General features: G+C 38.3%; 1 protein-coding gene across 1 annotated transcript in view; it reads right to left on the bottom strand.

Moving 5' to 3' along the window:
- LOC109108462 (myelin transcription factor 1-like protein) overlaps positions 1 to 9,861 on the bottom strand; it is a 54,651-nt gene extending 44,790 nt beyond the window's left edge. The window contains exon 1 of the mRNA XM_042777838.1: positions 9,610 to 9,861. The gene's annotated coding sequence lies outside the window, so the exon portion shown is untranslated. The remainder of the gene's footprint in view (positions 1 to 9,609) is intronic.
- Positions 9,862 to 18,943: the final 9,082 nt, after the last annotated feature.

Here is an 18,943-nt window from a genome sequence, read left to right as displayed (position 1 = left end):
GGAGGAAGCAACACATAATTTTATTTTATATAGAAATCATTTAAAACCAAAAGTCATGATTTTGTCTACATTTTTTTCGAGTCTCTCATATAGTCAAGTCTTTTTGCGTACAGTACCATCTACCAATGCTTTTCTTCCTATGTGGTGTTTCAAATCACTCATTTACAGTTATGGCACCTATCTAAGCAGCAGACAGGGAGTAGGTTTTGGAACAGAGCTTGAGCTTTTATCAGCTTACAACCAACCGAACCACATGAGCGCTTGACATCTATAACCAAACCTATACACCTGTCCAAAGCTAATGAGTCTTTCCAGGCTCGGTTCAGCGCACATCTGTCCAAAAGCGTATGAGTTCTAATTCTCCCCATTTTTATTAGCTCAGTGCAGTGCCGGAATGTGATTAGTTATATTTTGCATTGGGCTCTGTCTCCAGCTTTGTCACCAGCGAATTCTAATCAGTGAGGCAAATCAGCACGGATTGAATCGAGATGGAGAGGAAATATGATTTTAATCAGCATGCAGTGCTCGTGCTCCTGTCTGTCTCATTCACAACACATTCAGAGACGGAGAAACCATGGAGCAATCAGCCAGACCTCCGCTGCGTCCTATCGAGAAGGACGTGCTTTAATTACCACCAGCCAAGGCTCCCTTTCTCTCTCTCTCTTTCCTTCTCACTCTCTGTTTCTCCCTCTCTCACTCCCGCTTCCCTAAAATGAATAATTGCAATAATGAGGCAATTTCATCTAGCTCTCCTTTACCAAAGGATGACAAAAATTACTCAGCTTGTTAAAAACCCATATCTACCGCAATGTGTATGTGGGAAAAGGGAATATGATGTTGTTCGGTGTGCTTAGAGCTGTGCGCAGGCTGTGTACTGTAGGCACATTTGGCCCTAATGAATAATTAGCAGTGTGTTTTAGCTGAGTCACTGTGTTAAAGGGCCTGCACTGGACTCTAATGGAGGTGTTGCCTCACGTCTTCCATCACAGGACTGTCCCCAGTGAGCCAATTGCATAGCAGCCTGTGTGAGGCACGGCGGAGTGTGTGCGTGAGCGCGTGTGTTAAAAATAACAGCTCTCCCACTTCATGACTCATTCTATGAGCTCTCTGTCCGACACTCCCAAACAGTGTCTGGAAAGAAACCCTAGAGCCAACTCCTTAATTTACTGACTGGTCATTCCTTACCATCTTTGTGTGTGTGTGTGTGTGTGTGTGTGTGTGCTGCTATACTTTCTATATAAATATCCCCATAGTTAGTTGGTAAAGGCAAAATGTGATGCTCTACTGAAGGTTCGTGCCAGCCCTGTTACATGATGTTGTTATGTAACTTTTCACAGGGCTGGTCGGCAATGACAACCGAAGGTGAGAACGACAGATGGAACACAGATGTCACCAGTGCGTACATGATTTAGTCAGACTAGAGACCAGACCAACTGTGGCAGACTAGCAAAACTGCTAAAATCCATCACTTCAGACCTGTTTACAAAATATCAGAGATGAATAGAGCAGCATTAGTGATCCTGGATGTCATTTAACACACAAACATAAAAAAAAAAGAAAAAAAAAAAAAAAAAAAACATCTTAATCTTAAAATTGCGATGAAATGGAAGTTGCAACATCTTTTCTTCCATATTGTGATGCAGATCTAAGTGAAGCAGATTATAATAAATAAATAAAGAAAGACAGAAAAAATCTAGGACGGGACTTGATTCTAATCATTGGCTGTTGATTGGATGGATGATCTGAATGCAAGCTTGCAGTCGATTTTAAGAAAGGGACGGGAAGTGGAAACAAATTATTGGAGAAGTCCAACATATGTCACCAGAGACAAGTCTGTTGTTTCACCAAAATTGGGTTATGATATTCTGATTCAAAATTACGAGGTTAAAACATTAAAAAAGTGAAACGTGCACAGATGAATCATTCACGATAACATGCATTTAGAAAATAAATAGGGTGAATTTTTACTTCATGTCGACTTTAATTATTGGCAAATTGTTTTAAGCATAAATTTAATTAAACACGTGACGTTTATTATATTAGAAAAGAAAAAAAAAAGAGAATAAAATTATTTGCAAGTAGGGTAAGAAAAATAAACTAGAAAATACTTCTTAATATTCTATGCAATTTTGTTAAAAGTAATTAAAAGTAATTTGATCTTGTTTTAAAGATGTTTAGATATTTCTCCAGCAAAACAAGACAAAAATACTAAGTGATTGAGCACAAGGAATTTTTTTTTTTTTTTTTTTTTTTGCAGTGCACAATAGGAAGCATGACTGAATATATAAACATTAAAAAGCAATTAAGACAGCACTTTCACAAAAATGCATCCTTCTGTCATCTTCTGAAAATTCGAGAGCTGTATCTTCATCCGATGCCAAGGCAGCAGAACCTGTTCACCTCTTTAGAATGCTTTGTATTCTGTTAACACACTCCTGCAAAAACAACCCCAGCAACCCGTGTCTATAGCTGCAGACGCAAAATACCCACTCATACCCATTTGAGCTCTCTAATGTACTCCATCCTCTTTTCTTTTTAGAACAACACATAAAGTATAAAGACTGAGCAGAAACCAGATGATCTCTTAAGAGCTGAACTCGTGTAATCACCCCAGATTAGTTATTAAGGAAAATGCCCCCGCTGCACAAACACACACACAAAAGGAATACTTTTCACATTCAAAAAGAAAGATGATGAGGCCCCTCCATTTACTCCCCCGTCCCTTCCACTGGTCTGCAAAATGCAACAGGAAATAGGCCTTCATATGTGGCCCCAGCTCATGTTGTGAGATGCTCTCACCGATTGCAGTGAATCATCGCCATTACTGGATAGCCATGTGTATGCATTGCGCTTTCAACACACAGGCTCGATAGCTTTCCTGAGTCACTGTGCATATATGGGCAAATCAGGTCAGTACTAATTTGAAGCGTGTATGCAGTCTGTGGGGACTGGGGATCTATGTGGCTCTGTGGGGAGTTTATACACCAGTGCTTGTTTTCAATGGCTGCCACCAGTCTTACAAATTCCCGACGATCAGATTCACTTGCAGAATTGAATTCAATGATTCATAGACTCCTGGATATGGCTGAGAATGACTGACTCTGTATTTATGAGAAGAACAAAGGTGCATCCCAATTTGCACTACTGCCATTTTGTAGTACAAATAGTGTAAGTAGTGTACTCAATTGGAAAATTACAAGATTTTACATTTCAAATACACAGATGATAGACATATTTAATCAAAAAAACAAAAACAAAAAAAAACAAAGTGTGGAACATTGGACAATTCATGCACACAACAGAGTAATCATCAAAAATTCATACACTAGACCTTAGCGTATATTACATAATTTCAGGTGCAACTCAACTCTAAAACTTCCTTTTCCCCCTTTTGTTTCTCTCAGATAAATACTGCTGTCAGTACATGGCACCTCTCTGCACATTATACTGGTTAAATTTTTATCCAACACTGTACTATATTTAATGTATAATATAATCTAGATCAAGTTTTCCTTTACCTTATGTAGTATAGTAGTTGTTTTTTTGGAGATGAGGGTCATTTAGCCTATCCATGTTGCTAACTAATTTGGCTGATTGTAGCATATGACAAAAGAATTTGAGGCAAAATACCATTTGATTGGATGTAGGGCCTTTGGCAACAAGATATAGGAAAAATTTGTCTCATTGGAAAAGGTTTATAAGCCTATTATAGCCTTTAGAACACTTGGTTTCTGATTGGTAAATTGCATCATTCAGTGGTTGGATATTTCCTAATATTCCATGTTGTCCATAGCAACATTTAATATGAAACCATTCATGTAGGTATCTGATAGTCTGGCACTACAGTATATTAATCTCTCTCATATCACCACAGACCTGCTTTCTTGTTGATTGTAAATACAAATGCATTTAGCACAAGCTTGCATCTCAGTTATCAGCTGCAGCGGAAAGGAGCGCTGCTGAACAGAACTGCAATAAATAAACCCTGCTGTTTTTGGAATAACTTTCCTAATATGACCCCTGAACTCCTATCCCCAACTCATGCAATTGGTTGAGTAGGCATTGCTGTGTAGAACGAGATGGTTCAGTTATAGTTTTTGGTTTCAGTTTTCGAATGGCTTCTAAATGACAGGTAGATGTACAAGTTGTCTCTGCATATTAAGCTGTGAAGAAGAAAGTATTTTATCGCTGAAAAGTGACATACGACTCTAAATTTGTTCCATTCTTTGTTCTATCTTGTTACTAGATTGTTTTGTAACTCATAAAGATAATACATGCAGAATTCTAAAATAGTATATAAACTATATGAATTATAAACAGCTATCTGTTTGTTGAGAAGCCTTATGCATTTTGGATAATTGCATGTTTAGTTGCAGTTTATTATTCTATCATTGATTTCCCATGCTGTCCCCAACGTTTTTATTTTATTATATTTATTTTTTTTAATAAAATTACATTTTGCAACTATATGTCATTTAAAACTACCATAGAGCTAATTTAGCCTGAGACACTGTTGGGGTGCTGATGTTTACAAAGGGTGAGAGGTAAGGCTGGATTAATTTACGCTGCATGCCTGCTGATCCTGAATCCTGGGATCTAACCTGGGCTGCCCCTGATTGTTTAATTCACCCTCAAACAAATCTCTCATTCCCTGTGTTTGGTTGTCTCACTCTTCCCCTCTCTCTCTCTCTCTCTCTCTCTCTCTTCCTCCCTCTCCATCCCTCTCTCAACTAGGTCACAGCAGCATCTAATGTAGATCAGGGCTTCCCATGAAAATGGCAACAGAATAATCTAAAAGAGTGTTGTAGCCTTCAAATACAATAACTTGTTTGTACAGTATAAGAAAAACTCTCTTAAGAGTGACAGCTTTCCGGAGAAACAAATAACCTCTAAACCATGACCTATATATGTAAATAATCCACCTTTATTCATAATACATCTGTTGAATCAGAGCTACAGCAGACTTTCTCAGTGCCTACACTGGTCCTTCCATCTCTGAATTCTATGGGCATTGTTCACAGAGACAATTTACTAGTGAAAACATTGGAAAATGTAAAATTGGATTTCTGTTCTTAGAATGAAAGATGTTTTTCAATTCAAGCACACTATAATGCTTATTTTCAAGCATCCAATATAGTGACACTTTGCCATTCACTGTTGCAGTCTGCCAAGGTTTTGATGCTAAATCCTCAGTTTCATGTCTATTTTGAGTATTCAGAAAGCAAATATAAGATTCACTGATCTTTACATTGGCTGAATGTAGAAAACAATTTGTTCTAAAATACAGTATTTTTATTATAATTTCTTTATTTTAAATATTATTATATTTTTAATTATATTTACCTCTTTTTTATTTTTATTTTTGCCTTTTTGTTTATGCAAAAATAAATGTGCATACACACCATGAATGCGGGTGTCAGAAAATATACTCTTACCATTATCTTTATATTATTATGTCATCATCACAAACCACTGCAGAGTGAATCATATGCTCACAAGCACCAGATTTATTGATTCAGCCAAAACTTCCCATATAAATATTCATACACTGGAGAGAAAAAAAAAAAGCAATTGAGATATTGTGGTTCTTCGACCTTAATGAGCATGGTGTGAACACTGAATGGCCCGCTGGGTGTGTATGTGTGTGCCCATGCTCATCAGCTAATAAAAGCCTGTCTTTCAGCCTGACAACATTCCTGTGGCACCACATGATTCAGCAAAACTCCACCAAACACATGAGTTTAAAATATTCTAGCTGAGCCCCCAGTGTGAGTTTTTTTAGGCGACCGTTATTTTAGAATGTATAGCCTTATTGTTTCGATGGTGACGCGTCATGCTTGGCATGTGACACACATGAATAGCTTTTATTTATTTTTTTTTACTTTTTTATTATTAATATTTATAAACATACTCATTATATTATGAAATATCTGATATTCCGATTCTGAAATATGTGCAAGTAAATGTATTTGGTAGTTTAAACACTTTTATAATGACCCTGTTAGTTGATCTATAGGCCTACCGGGTGACGGGCAGCGCCGTGTTAAATTCATGCTGAATCTGAGCTGTGGGATTTTTTAAAACACATAAATTCATCCTTTTCTCCCAAAAGACATTAAAGTAAGTCTCCGGAAAACTGGGAGAAGAGCAGATTAAACTTTAAAGTTATCTACAAAATCTGTACATGATATTAATAAAACATGTCATCAGTTTATATTTGTAAGGATCACTATTGCTGCTTCCATAGACATCAGCGAATTCAGCAGTTGATGACGTGACGCACTGAACGTTCAAATCACACCGGTGTGATCGTACACGTCAAAGGGTTAATACCATCAGAGCTACTTAACCTTTCTGTAAGCCTTTTGGTACTGAACACAGTAGATTGTGTGACGGCTTTCAACTTTAACACTAAATCATGAATTTATTATTAAACAGCTTGGTAAGTGTCATGCTAACACCAAGAAGTCCAGGAGTTTCACTCAAGCTTGAAGTAACATCTGCTGGAACCAGAGGGGAACTGGAGAGGAGTTTGGCAGAGCATGGCATGAGTTTGATAGGTAGGCTGGAATGAGAAAATCTCACTCACTTTGACAGCATAAGCACTGACTATCATTGTCTGTTAGTGCGCTGGTATAGGGCTACAGTATAACAATGAGAGCATTTGCATGCACAGTCTTATGCCAATTATGCTAAAGAACCTGACAACCTACACATATATTTTTGCATTTTACATTGGTTTCATTCTGAATGGCATCGTCTTATTCAGTGTGCTCATGTCTGTTTACATTCTGATGTCCAAAAAAGTTAACACATTGTCACTTAAACATAATTTTCTTGTGTTATCCATTTTTTTATAACGAGCTGATTTTTGAAAACATTTTGTTGTACATATAAACACACTCATTGTCAGCATTGCAGTGACCTTATTATGACTAGAATGTGATTCCCACATGGACGGTTTTGACATTACAATGAATGTAACACAAAAAAGAGTGCAGGTGGTATTGAAGTATCACTATAAAAAATATTAAAACTAGTCAATCATTTCTCAAAACACAAACTCAGTAAAAAAGTCACAGACAAATTAGCAAAACATACTGGCATAAGTAAATGTGTCAGGATAATATGCATGTACATTAAATGTAATATCTGCATAAATTAAATCTATCCAATTTTGTTCTTTTCCCAAGCTGCCTTCACCAACGATGCTATTTTTATCTGTGCCATTGCCACACATCAGACAGAGTGGTTAGTGTTTGTGAGTGTGTGTGTGTGTGTGTGTGTGTGTGTGTGTGTGTGTGTGTGTGTGTGTGTGTGTGTGTGTGTGTGTGTTTGTGAGTGTGTGTGTGTGTGTGTGTGTAAGGGGTGGTTAAGGGGTGGTAGGGGTTGGTTGGCGACTCATTAAACCTGTAAGATTGTGAAATGGGCAAGGTTTTTCTCTGTTTCCCTTTCCCTCTCCCTCTCCTTTTCTCACTGTCTTTCTCCTTCTCAGCATATAAATGGCTCACTGAGGCAAGGAAACCCTCTGGGGTCATGGAGCTTCTAGCCAGACAAATCACATCTTCTCCTGGGGACCCTTTCTCCACCTCAAACCCAAGCTTACCCTCAGCCTGCACAGGTTCTGATCCTAAATGCGGCACTTTGCTGACAGGAGTACGCACGAGTTCGGCCGCTTTAAATGGGAATTTCTCTACTGAAGCTTTGTGATAATTTAATGTCATCTCTTGTAGTTAGCCAGTTAGCTCACCAAACCAAACCAGGAGCTAAAAGAAAAACAAGAACACAAAGAAGAAATGAAAAAAGCAGAAACACAGTATATAAGTCATATTGCAAGTCTATATGTCACTGTCATATCAGCATTTCTAAGAATGTTGCTATTGTAAGATTAACTTAAGCAGCAAGCACTGTTATCTATAAAGTAATGAGATCATATACAGTATTCATAAGTGTGACAGCTCTCTCCTGAACTCCTGCTGAGACGTCTTACTGCTGATCCAGGATCAGAACCTCCCACTTGAACTTCTCCTGAGCTATTATTATGACTAGATATGACTGCTTTCTGATCAGCTGAAAAGGGCAAGTGTGACAACACCCCCATTCAACAAAATCACCCTTCATTGCATAAACATGCGTTCAGATGTTTGTACATATGAATAATGCACAAAATCTTCTCTAAAACTATACTCCATCACTGATGCCGATATGCACTGCCGTTTATCATTGTGTGTGAGATTGCACACCAGATAATCTACATTCATTTACATTTATGCATTTAGCAGGCGCTTTTGTCCAAAGTGACTTGTGCAAGACATTTTAAATGTTTTAATTAGTATCATTAGGAAATCTTACAACCAACTAAGTAGAAGAATTATTATTATTTTAAATTATACTTTAATTATTATAATTATTGCAGTCCATTAATTAATATTAGTTGATTTTATGATAATAACTAAACAAAATATGAAAACTTTGTTTATTATCATAAACATTATGTTTAATTATTATATTTAAATAATAGAAACAATAATAAAAAAGTTTTGGTCATTATAAATTATTATAATATTTTTATTAAATATAGTGTTAAGAATTGTGGTAAAGTTATTATTATAAATAACAGCTATAATAATAATAATAAATAACAAACATCATCATTAATATTATTATTTTTATTAAATAATAATAATTATTTGTTGTGTTGTTGTAATTATTTGAGGGTGTTGTCATTTGATAATATTTTAATCCAAGAAAAAAAAAAAAGAACTTTCCATGATGGAAGTCAATAATAATAATAATAATAATAATAATAATAATAATAATAATAATAATAAATAATTAGAAAATATTTGAATCCAGGAAACAGGGAAAAAAAAAACTCTCCAGGAAAATTAACTCTCTATGATGGAAGTCCAGTGCATACCAAATCAGATTGCCCTATGGCGTCACTGGTTGACATTATATAACAATATATTCACACCTATGGCTGCATTATCAGTGGCTGTTAAATAAGCCCCAGTTGAACAAGCAACTCTTCTCTTCTTTTTGTTCCACAGGTAAATCTACAACAGCCCCATCCAGCAAAGCCCTGCCGCAACTCACATTTAACTTCATAATCACTCAACTTTCGGAGTCACACAGTCATTCTCCTGAGGTGAAAATGTGTAAGACGCTCCTGTAATTTTGCTCCTAAACATGCAAAATTAGCCAAAAGGGAACAGCATTCAAAATCATGATTTGCTTAAAAGTATTACATAAGAATATACTGTCAGGCTTGGTTGAAAAATCATTTTTTTGGACGCTAATTATTGAGTGTCATGCACATATGTAGTTGGGAACAACCACTAGTCGGTCAGATAGCTATAGCATTGCAGTTCGAAAGGCAAAGAGGTAGCGGAGCTTACTTTGTCAGACAGCTACTCTGCAGCCCTGTGTGTTGGAATGCAAAAGTGATGTCTTCATGAATGCATTAGAATGCCTTCTTCTCTCAAACACACATACACGCAGACAAACATGCAAACTCCTTGTTTGTAAACGAACATAGATTATGAGGCCATGACATGCCAGCATGGCAAAACAAGAAGAACAAGAAGTAAACAAAGTGAAACCTACTGAAATGGCGACACTGTCTTTCTCTCTCCCTCTCTCTGTCTCCTCACACACCGTAGGTCTGAAAGTCTGCAACCGTCTTTCTCTTTTGCTCTTTAAAGCGCTTTATTTGTCCCTCAATGCACACTCTTTCACTTCTCTCCTCTGTTCTCCTGAGCTTTCTTTGTCTGAGCTCGGTATTCCGCCAGCACTTGGAGAGATGGAGGGAGAGAGAGTGGAGAAGCAGGGAACTGCAGCCGCTCTGGAGAGGCAGTAGAAAGAGCGGGAGAGCGAGGGAGAGAGAGAGAGAGAGAGGAAGGGAGGGAGGGAGGGAGAGACACAGACAGACAGGGAGGAGGGGAGTGAGAGAGTTGGAGCATATAGGGAGGGAGCTGTGAGCAGAATGTGTGAGGCGGTAGAGAGAGAAGCGTGTGAGCCGGTCTCCAGAAGTGATGAGACACTGCAGCAGCAGCAGCGAGTGTAGAGCATGCAGAGCCAGACTTACCCACCTCTTCTGACTGACTGACAGACAGACAAACAGACAGCTTGGACCCTTGGCTTAGGAGATGCACAGGCTGCTCGGCCAAAAACAAAAGGAAGAAGAAACTGTATCATAAAATAAACAAACCCAGTCTGCCTGAAGCCAGAGAACAAAGGACAGGCTGGAAATGTATAACCTTAATCAGTCTCTCTCATATTAATTCAGCCGTAGACAGTCTGTTTCTAGTCACTCCCTGCTCTGCTCTCCCCACAGACTACAGAGTCTACAAAGCCATATGAGCATGCTAGCGTGTGCACCAGTGTGGGTGTCTGTATTTGATATAGAATATGAATTATGTGCCAGTAAAAATGTGCCTCATTGAAAATTAAGCAAACACCGTGGTACACAACGGCTACGTCTGCTTTAAATCCCTGCTGACAATGGCTTCATTTATGAACACTTTCAATAAAATCTCAGTTGATTTAGTTGGGTTCTATTTTTAATCAAAACCAAGACAAAAATGACGAACAAAATTCCAGCGCTTTTCAAAACTGTTGAACTAATTTGACAGGATTTTAAAAGCATTTTAGGACAGCTAACACTGTTATTTTATGCATTATTTGCAGAATCTGGAGATCCCAAAGTGCTGAAACACAAGCGGACAGCGCCTGGTGCTGAAACAAGGGGAAACACTGGGCAGTCCCTGGTGCTGAAATGAAGAACCTACTGGACAGCTCCTGGTGCTGAAATTAAGCAGTGATTGCAGTTCATCTCAGATTTTTTCCCCAGTCTCCTCTCTACCCATGTAAGCAAAACCTACAAAAACAAGGCAGCCTGGTTGCCTCTCAATGGTGTGGTGCATATAATGGCAGCTGTCTTGAAAATGCCTTCCTAATCACGTTAATAGGTTTAATCAGTGAATTAGCAGCAGGAAAATGTCAGAGTGGCCAACAGAAAATGGACAAGCTAATTAATGGAAAGGGAGAGTGTCTAAAATGCCAGTGCTGGGGACAGACATGAAGGGTGCTGTTCCTCATGAGCATTGCTCGAGTGGGGCTGCTGTGAAACGCAACCCTGTGGCAATTACGCATATGAGAGCAGACTCCCATTAGATGAAATGCATATGTACTTGGCTGATATCCCAGAACCCATGTCTACGCTTTCAGTATTCACGAGCAAGGCTAACCATTGTGACTATGAATGCATGTTGCCGTCTTTCTCTAAAGCGGAGAACATATGACACACGTCGTTCAGTGTGCACATGGATTAGTGGGTTTCTTAGAATGGCCTACCCCTTGTCTGCTTGAAAAAACAGACTGATCGATGAACTCTGAATACAGTCATGAGTTTACACACAAACTCGCGCACACACACACACACGTTCAAATCACCAATAACGAGGCTCTTGTAGCCGCAGTGCTTGGAGGAGCCTGTCTAGACCCTCCGATCCATCAGATCTCTACGTTCTGCAGGAGATGGGATCAGAAATCAAATTCTTAATCCTAAACTCAAGAAAATTAAAAACAAAGCTCTAGAACCAGGAGAAACAGGCATTGTGGTGGGAAATGAGGAGACAGGCGGAAAGAGGCAGGGGGAACGAGAGCAGCCTCTGCCACGGAGAGCAAGGGATTTGGGGGTGGAGGGGATTGGGGTGGGTGGAGGGAGGAAAGAGCAGTAATTAAAGGAGAAAGCCAGGGGAGGCTGGGAGGAGAGGAGACTGGAGGAGACATGTACACACGCACACACACATACACATAAGGGAAAGAGCTGAGGCAGCGAGGGAGAGGAATGGAGGGGTGCAGACATGTCTTCCCTAGTGGAAGAGACAAATGCATTGTGATAGGCTGGTAAGCCTCATAGGAGCTGATTTATTTCCACAGACGGTGTGTAGGGCTGTGACACACTCACGCACAGACACACATACAACTGGGCCTACTTGCAGTGACTTAGATCAACATATGCATAAAAATGCATATGTGAAGTATAAGAGAAAAGTAACACACTCAAATAACGACCATAAATTATCGGAGGCATGCAAAAAATGGTCTGTATCAAAGATGTAGATCTTCTACGGATCTGTTTTCATGATTCTTTCTCTTTCCTCTCGCCGTATCCTTCATCATTAATTTCTCTGTAGGTCTCTGACTCGCTTTCTCACTCTCTCTCCTCTCTCACTGCCAAAATTTACTGTTGCAGAAGCGACAGAACGCGACCTTCCGTTCAGGCTGCGCCAAACGAGGAGCGCTCATCAGCCATGCAAATGAGTGTGCATTCATTAGCGCTGACAGATGGCCTGCTGGAGAGATGATGATGGAGGAGAGAGGAGGGAGCGTTTCTCACACTCATTTGCTGCAGAGAGGTGGAGAGAAAGGGTAGAGTGTATCAGAGGTGTGAGGGGTTGGCTGAGGCAGGGTGGTTCAGATCCATTCACCAAACTGCTATCATCAGCTTTGGGTTTGGATACCATGTGACAGTGACAGGTGCTGGTCTTAGGATTCCATTGTATGTGTGTGTGTGTGTTTGGATATGTGTGTGAGTGTCTTCCTATGTCTGTTTCATCCACCATATTGCATTCTTCTTATGATTATAGCTTGTGTTGGCTCGGTTATACTGTGAATGGTATTGGAGAAAGCATATGAAGCTTTGCAAACAGGAAGTGAATGTTAGACAGAACAAATTGTTGTCTTCGTTGTGGAAGTATGTGAAGTGTTTCTTTCAGTCTGTGTTATTCTTTTGTTAAGTGTACAGATTACATAAGAAATGCACACCCACACACCTATACATTATATATAAGTATATATACATACAGTATTTGTATATGTACACAGACACCGACACAATGTTAACAGCAGAGCAAATAGATGGATGGTTGGATAGATCGATGGATAGACATGGATGGATGGATTGAAAGATAGATTCCACATGCACAAACACACACACACACACACCCTCTCATGCCTGCACTATTGCCCTATGTGCACTATTGAATTTCACACATCAATCAGTGGTTTGGTGAATATTCAGAACAAGGAAGTTGGAGAAGACAACATGTCTGTGTGTGAGAGAATGTGTTGTGTGTTTATATTTGTGTGTGTGCACATGCCTCTGCTACCTCCCCGATCCAGGCGTGTTTGAAGGCTATGGCGGTGTGACCTAGTTTAACTGCCTGGCTTGAATAATGTATCTCGCAGAGACAGAGAGAGAGAGAGAGAGAGAGAGAGAGAGAGAGAGAGAGAGAGAGAGAAAGAGAGAAGAGGGGGCTAAGAGGCGTGATAGAGAGAGAGAGAGAGAGAGTAAAATGAGTGCGAGAAAGAGGGAGAAAAGGAGTGCGATAAAGAGAGCGAGAGAGAGAGAGAGAGAGAGAGGAGGAAAGCAGAGAAACCCACAGCACGGTTTGTCATTCACACATCACTGTCGATATGCCTCAGTGTCAACAAACAGTCACCACCAGTGTGGAGTTAAAAGCAAAGCTGGAAAGAGCGAGAAAGAGAGAATGAGGCAGGGAGAGAAAGAAAGGGCGTTAGTGCAGGGTTCAGATATGAGAAGAAAGCCCAGGTCTTTAACAGTCTGCAGTGGAGCCGCTTAGCTGGAGATGAGGGGAGGGGGCACAGATAGGTCGCAAGCATCCACACAAATGCTGCTTTATCCAGCATATCCTTGTCACTTTTTTAAGACAAGTCCCTCTTTAAGTTCCCTGCTGAAAGGACCAGCATAGACTAGTTTGAATTTCTGGCTTGTCTAGCTGTAGAACTGTCATAGCTATGCTGTTTGCTTTGACCACCAGGTCCACCAGCATTACCTTTCTGGTGAAGATTATTGACCCAGGTACACCACAAACCCAGCCATCCTGGTGATATTTTTGAATGTTTTACATAGGCAGCAACTCTGTACTTCACACAAATAGCATGGGTGGCTCGACTCCCAATTGATTTTAATAGATTTTGGTGTTCTATCATATTTGAAATACAAAATTATAAAACACTGATAATGAACGTGGATTTGCGCAGCTTATCAGTTAACAACGGCTCCATGTAGTTACAGCGGTTCTATGTGAAATCACGCACCTGATGGAACGATGAGATGCACATTAATTATTGGCCGATATTTATCGTGCACCCATACTGCATAAGTTATTTGGACCTGTTTTCATAAAATTAAAATAAGTTAATTCTGTCTTTCTGCATTGGCAGATTTTCAGTCTTAAGTTAAAAACAAATAAAAACAAATATGTAAATTTATCTTGTTTTAAGGATTTTTAGATATTTTTGCTATAAAACAAGACAAATCAAAACAAGACAATTCTCCTTAGGAATATGAATTTTTAAACATTTTATTTTTTGCAGGGTACTGGATAGTTAAATCATTTTTAATTACAGTGAATTTTCTTATATATATATACCTTTCAGTATTAAATAAAACATATTGAATGTAATCATCATTCCACCCACCTCCACCATCTTGGATGCACTTGCCACAATGCATTCTGGTATCCCCCTCCACAAGAGACACACATATACTCCTCTAAAAAATATCCAAAACTGAGATTTTTGGAACAACCTTCAGGTTGGGAAAACACCTTTTCTAGGCACCACTACCCAAAACAAAACATATGGAGGTCGTATCAGAAGGAGTAAGATGGACAACATTGAGGAATAAAACCACTCTCTTATCACCAGTGCTTGTTATACATTCAAGCTGTTTTCGCAAGATTTAAAAGATGGAAAGTATTTTGCGTAAGCCTGGAGCATATATTTAATTTAACCCTAAGCTCTCTAACCACTCCCTGTGTCTGTCTGCTATGTGTGAAGAAGGTTTAAGCAGCACCATGGAGACTCATTCAATAGACATATGTTCTCAAAAGGTGTAGGTGCACACTGACTAATACTTGCGGTGGCTAATCGGATAATTGCAGTAAAGCCACTGACTCAGTCTGTTGATTGTGTGTGAGATTCTTGCCCACGGTGTTTAGAGGTGCCTGAATGCAAGGATAAATGACCCACATCCTCCATCTGAAACCAAGAGTGCTAAAGGTCTGTGTCTGTTTCCCTGGTGTATATGATGACGACATTTATCATCATGTAGACAGACTGAAAGCAAGGAACAAAACTAACAAGCATTTTTTCAAGCATTAACAAATTTAGTTTAAAGGTGAAATGCGTCATTGTCTTATAACTATTTAACATGTAGAGACAATTATAAGTAAGCCTTTTTACAAGTAAGCCTGTATACAATGATGGACAAAAATATTGGCACCCCTGCATTTGTCAGATAATGCACTACTTCTCCCAGAAAATTGGTGCAATTACAAATGCTTTGGTATTCTCATGTTTAATTCTTTGGAACAACAACAACAACAACAACAACAAAAAGCAGAGAAAAAAAAGCCAAATATGAGACATTCTACACAGATCTCCAAAAATGGACTGATCAAAATTATTCACACTTAATATTTGGTAGCACACACTTTGGAAAAAATAACTGAAATCAGTCGCTTCCTGTAACCATCAATGAGTTTTTTACAGCTCTTTACTGGAATTTTGGAGCACTCTTCTTTTGCAAACTGCTCCAGGTCTTTCAGATTTGAAGGGGTTCTTCTCCCAACTGCTGTTTTGAGATCTCTCCGCAGGTGCTCTATGGGATTTAGATCTGGGCTCATTGCTGGCCACTTCAGAACTCTCTAGTGCTTTGTCTTAAACCATTTTTGGGTGCTTTTTGAAACATGCTTTAGGTCATTGTCCTGCTGTAAGACCCATGACCGTTGATGGAGACCCAGCGTTCTGATACTGCGTCCTACATTGTGCCCCAGAATTCTTTGGTAGTCTTCAGACTTCATAATGCCATGCACACAGTCAAGACATCTAGTGCCTGAGATAGCAAAGTAACCCCAAAATATCAGTCAACCTCCACCATGTTTGACTGTAGGGAGAGTGTTCTTTTCTTTGAAGGCCTCATTTAATTTTCTGAAGACAGCAGAATGATGTGCTTTACCAAAAAGCTCTATTTTAGTCTCATCTGTCCACAAGACATTCTCCCAAAAGGATTTTGACTTCCTCAGGTATATTTTGGCAATCTCCAGTCTGTCTTTTTTATGTTTCTGTGTCAGCAGCGGGGTCTTTTTGGGTTTCCTACCATAGCGTCCCTTTTCATTCAGATGGTGATGGATAGTGCAAGCTGTTACTGTTGTACCCTGTGCCTGCAGGTCATCTTGAATTTGTTTGGAAGTTGACCGAGGTTCTTTATCCACTCTTTGAACAATCCTTTGTTGCAATCTTTCATCAATTTCTCTTTCATCCATGTCCAGGGATATTAGCTTAGCTACAGTGCCATGGGTTGTAAACTTCTTGACAATGTTGCGGACAGTGGACACAGAAACATAAGATGTCTGGAGATGGACTTGTAGTCTTGAGACTGTCCATGCTTTGCTGCAAATTTGGTTCTCAAATCCTCAGACAATTCTTTACTCTTTCTTTTATCCATGCTCAGTGTGATACACATAGACACACAACACAAAGGTTGTGTCAACTTTTCCCCAGTTTAACTGGTTGCAAGTGTGATTTCAGTATCTGAGTACATTAATTGCTAGGTGAGTTTAATTACAAATTAAAGGAGCATCACATGCTTGAAATACAATTATTACTGAAGATTCAGAAAAGATGCCAATAATTTTGTCCAGTCCGTTTTTGGAGTTCTGTGTACTGTAGAATGTCTCAGATTTGGCTTTTTTCTCTGCTTTTGTAATTTGTAATTGCAACCATTTTCTGGTAGAAATAGTGCATTATCTGACAGAAATGCAGGGGGGCCAATATTTTTGTCCATGACTATTCACACACACACATATTATAGAGGTGCACCGATGTATCGGCCAGTAATCGGTATCAGTAATAATTATATCAATAATAATTATAACACTATCAGCCATAGGCAGATTCAAAATCATCTGCTGATCATGGCTGGGGCCGATTAAATCCTTTCAATCAAAGGTGGCGGCGTTTGCACCAAATTCTGTCACCATATAAGTGCTGTATTGAGCCAACCTACTTCTAAACCATTCTCACTACAACGCCCAACAAACTCAAACAACACACAGCTACAATAAAACACTGTAACACCGCAAAACGGCAGACTGCAACTCATACTGTGTGTTTAGAAAATCTCTCTGATGAATTTAGGGCTGTCAAAATTAACGTGACAATAACGCATTAAAACAGTTAAAAACAGCGACATTAAAGCAGATCACTGTAGCACCTCAGTTCAAGCAGAAGCGTGGAGCGCGAGTCTCTTTAATAAGTTATAGCACAAAATAAACATGAAAGAACATCAGAAGGTATGTTGAAAGATACAGTATAGCTTACCAAAATATATCATGTCTAATGTAATCACTCAATCAGTGTTTTAACCGTGGAAAGATGCCAATAAAACAGATTGTGAACAGTATGTCACTTAATATTAGTGTCCAACCGTGGAAAGATGCCAATAAAACAAAAAGAGAACATTATTTCAACTAACAATTAAACAAGCATATGACAACCACCGATCAACATACAAAACAAAACCAAAAAACAACACCAAATAAGAACTTACAATTATATATGCATGTGACGAGTGCGTTTGAATAAATCTTTAAGACTATGTGCAAATGAGTAGTAAAGAGACATTTAAGTTTTTATTTGATTGTAATTATGATTGATGATGATGAAAATAAATAGCAGTTTAATATAGTAGTAATGTGCCAAATGATATTCGAGTTCCCTGGGTAGCTAACAGCATCATTTAGAAGAGATTTTCTTTCTTACGAAAATCAGTATCAGCAGTATAAAATCCTAATTGAAATCAGTATTGGCAGATAGGATTTCATTCTGAATAATCAGCTATCGGTATCGGCAGAGAAATATATATATACATACATACATACATACAAACATACATACATACACACACACACACACACATAATTTAAATATAAAAAAAATATTAAAATTAAATAAAATAAATATTGTATTTTATGTTTAAAAGTTTGGGGTCTGTATGATTTTTTAAAAATTAATTAATACTTTTATTCAGAAAGGATGCATTCAATTGATCAAAAGTGCCCTTTTTTCCTGTACATTTACTGTATACACACACACACACACACACACACAAACACACACACAAAAACACAAAATATATATATAATTAAAAAGTTATCAGATACAATGACAATGTGATATATATATATAATAAAATCCAAATAAATGATGTTCTTTTACACTTTCTATGCATCATTCCTGAAAAAAAAAATGCTATCACAGTTTCCACAAAAATATCAAGTAGCATAACCATTTTAAAATTGATAATCATAAGAATTTTTTTGAGCACCAAATTCGCATATAAGAATAATTTCTGAAGGATCATGTGACACTGGAAACTGAAACAATGACTGCTGAAAATTCAGCTTTGCCATTACAGGAATAAATGACCTTTCAAAATGTATGAAAACAGAATTGAGTTATTTTAAATTGTAATCATATATTTATTATATCACAATATTACTATTTTTACTGTATTTTTGATCAAATAAATGCAGCCTTGGTGAGCATGAGACACAAAAAAATTTTACTGACCCCACCATTGTAGAGCAGTAGTGTAATAAAAAAATTATAAAAACATATCATTATATAATTAAAAATACATGTGTTTATGAGTAATCTTTTTCCATTCTATTTGTTGCCAGTAATGGCACAGAAATTACACAATTCAGCTTTACAGTGTTTACTTTAGCTGTTAATTTAGCGTGCTGGAGCAAAATCTGACATCTACAGTAATCTACAATCTCTCATTTCATTCTTTAAGCTTGGCAGAAGGTAAAAAATCACAGAAGAGAGAGACATGAATCTT

This window comes from Cyprinus carpio, chromosome A20, assembly GCF_018340385.1.
Source record: "Cyprinus carpio isolate SPL01 chromosome A20, ASM1834038v1, whole genome shotgun sequence".
Taxonomy (NCBI): domain Eukaryota; kingdom Metazoa; phylum Chordata; class Actinopteri; order Cypriniformes; family Cyprinidae; genus Cyprinus; species Cyprinus carpio.
Note: the sequence above shows the minus strand (reverse complement) of the source record. Positions and strands in the feature narration are given on the sequence as shown.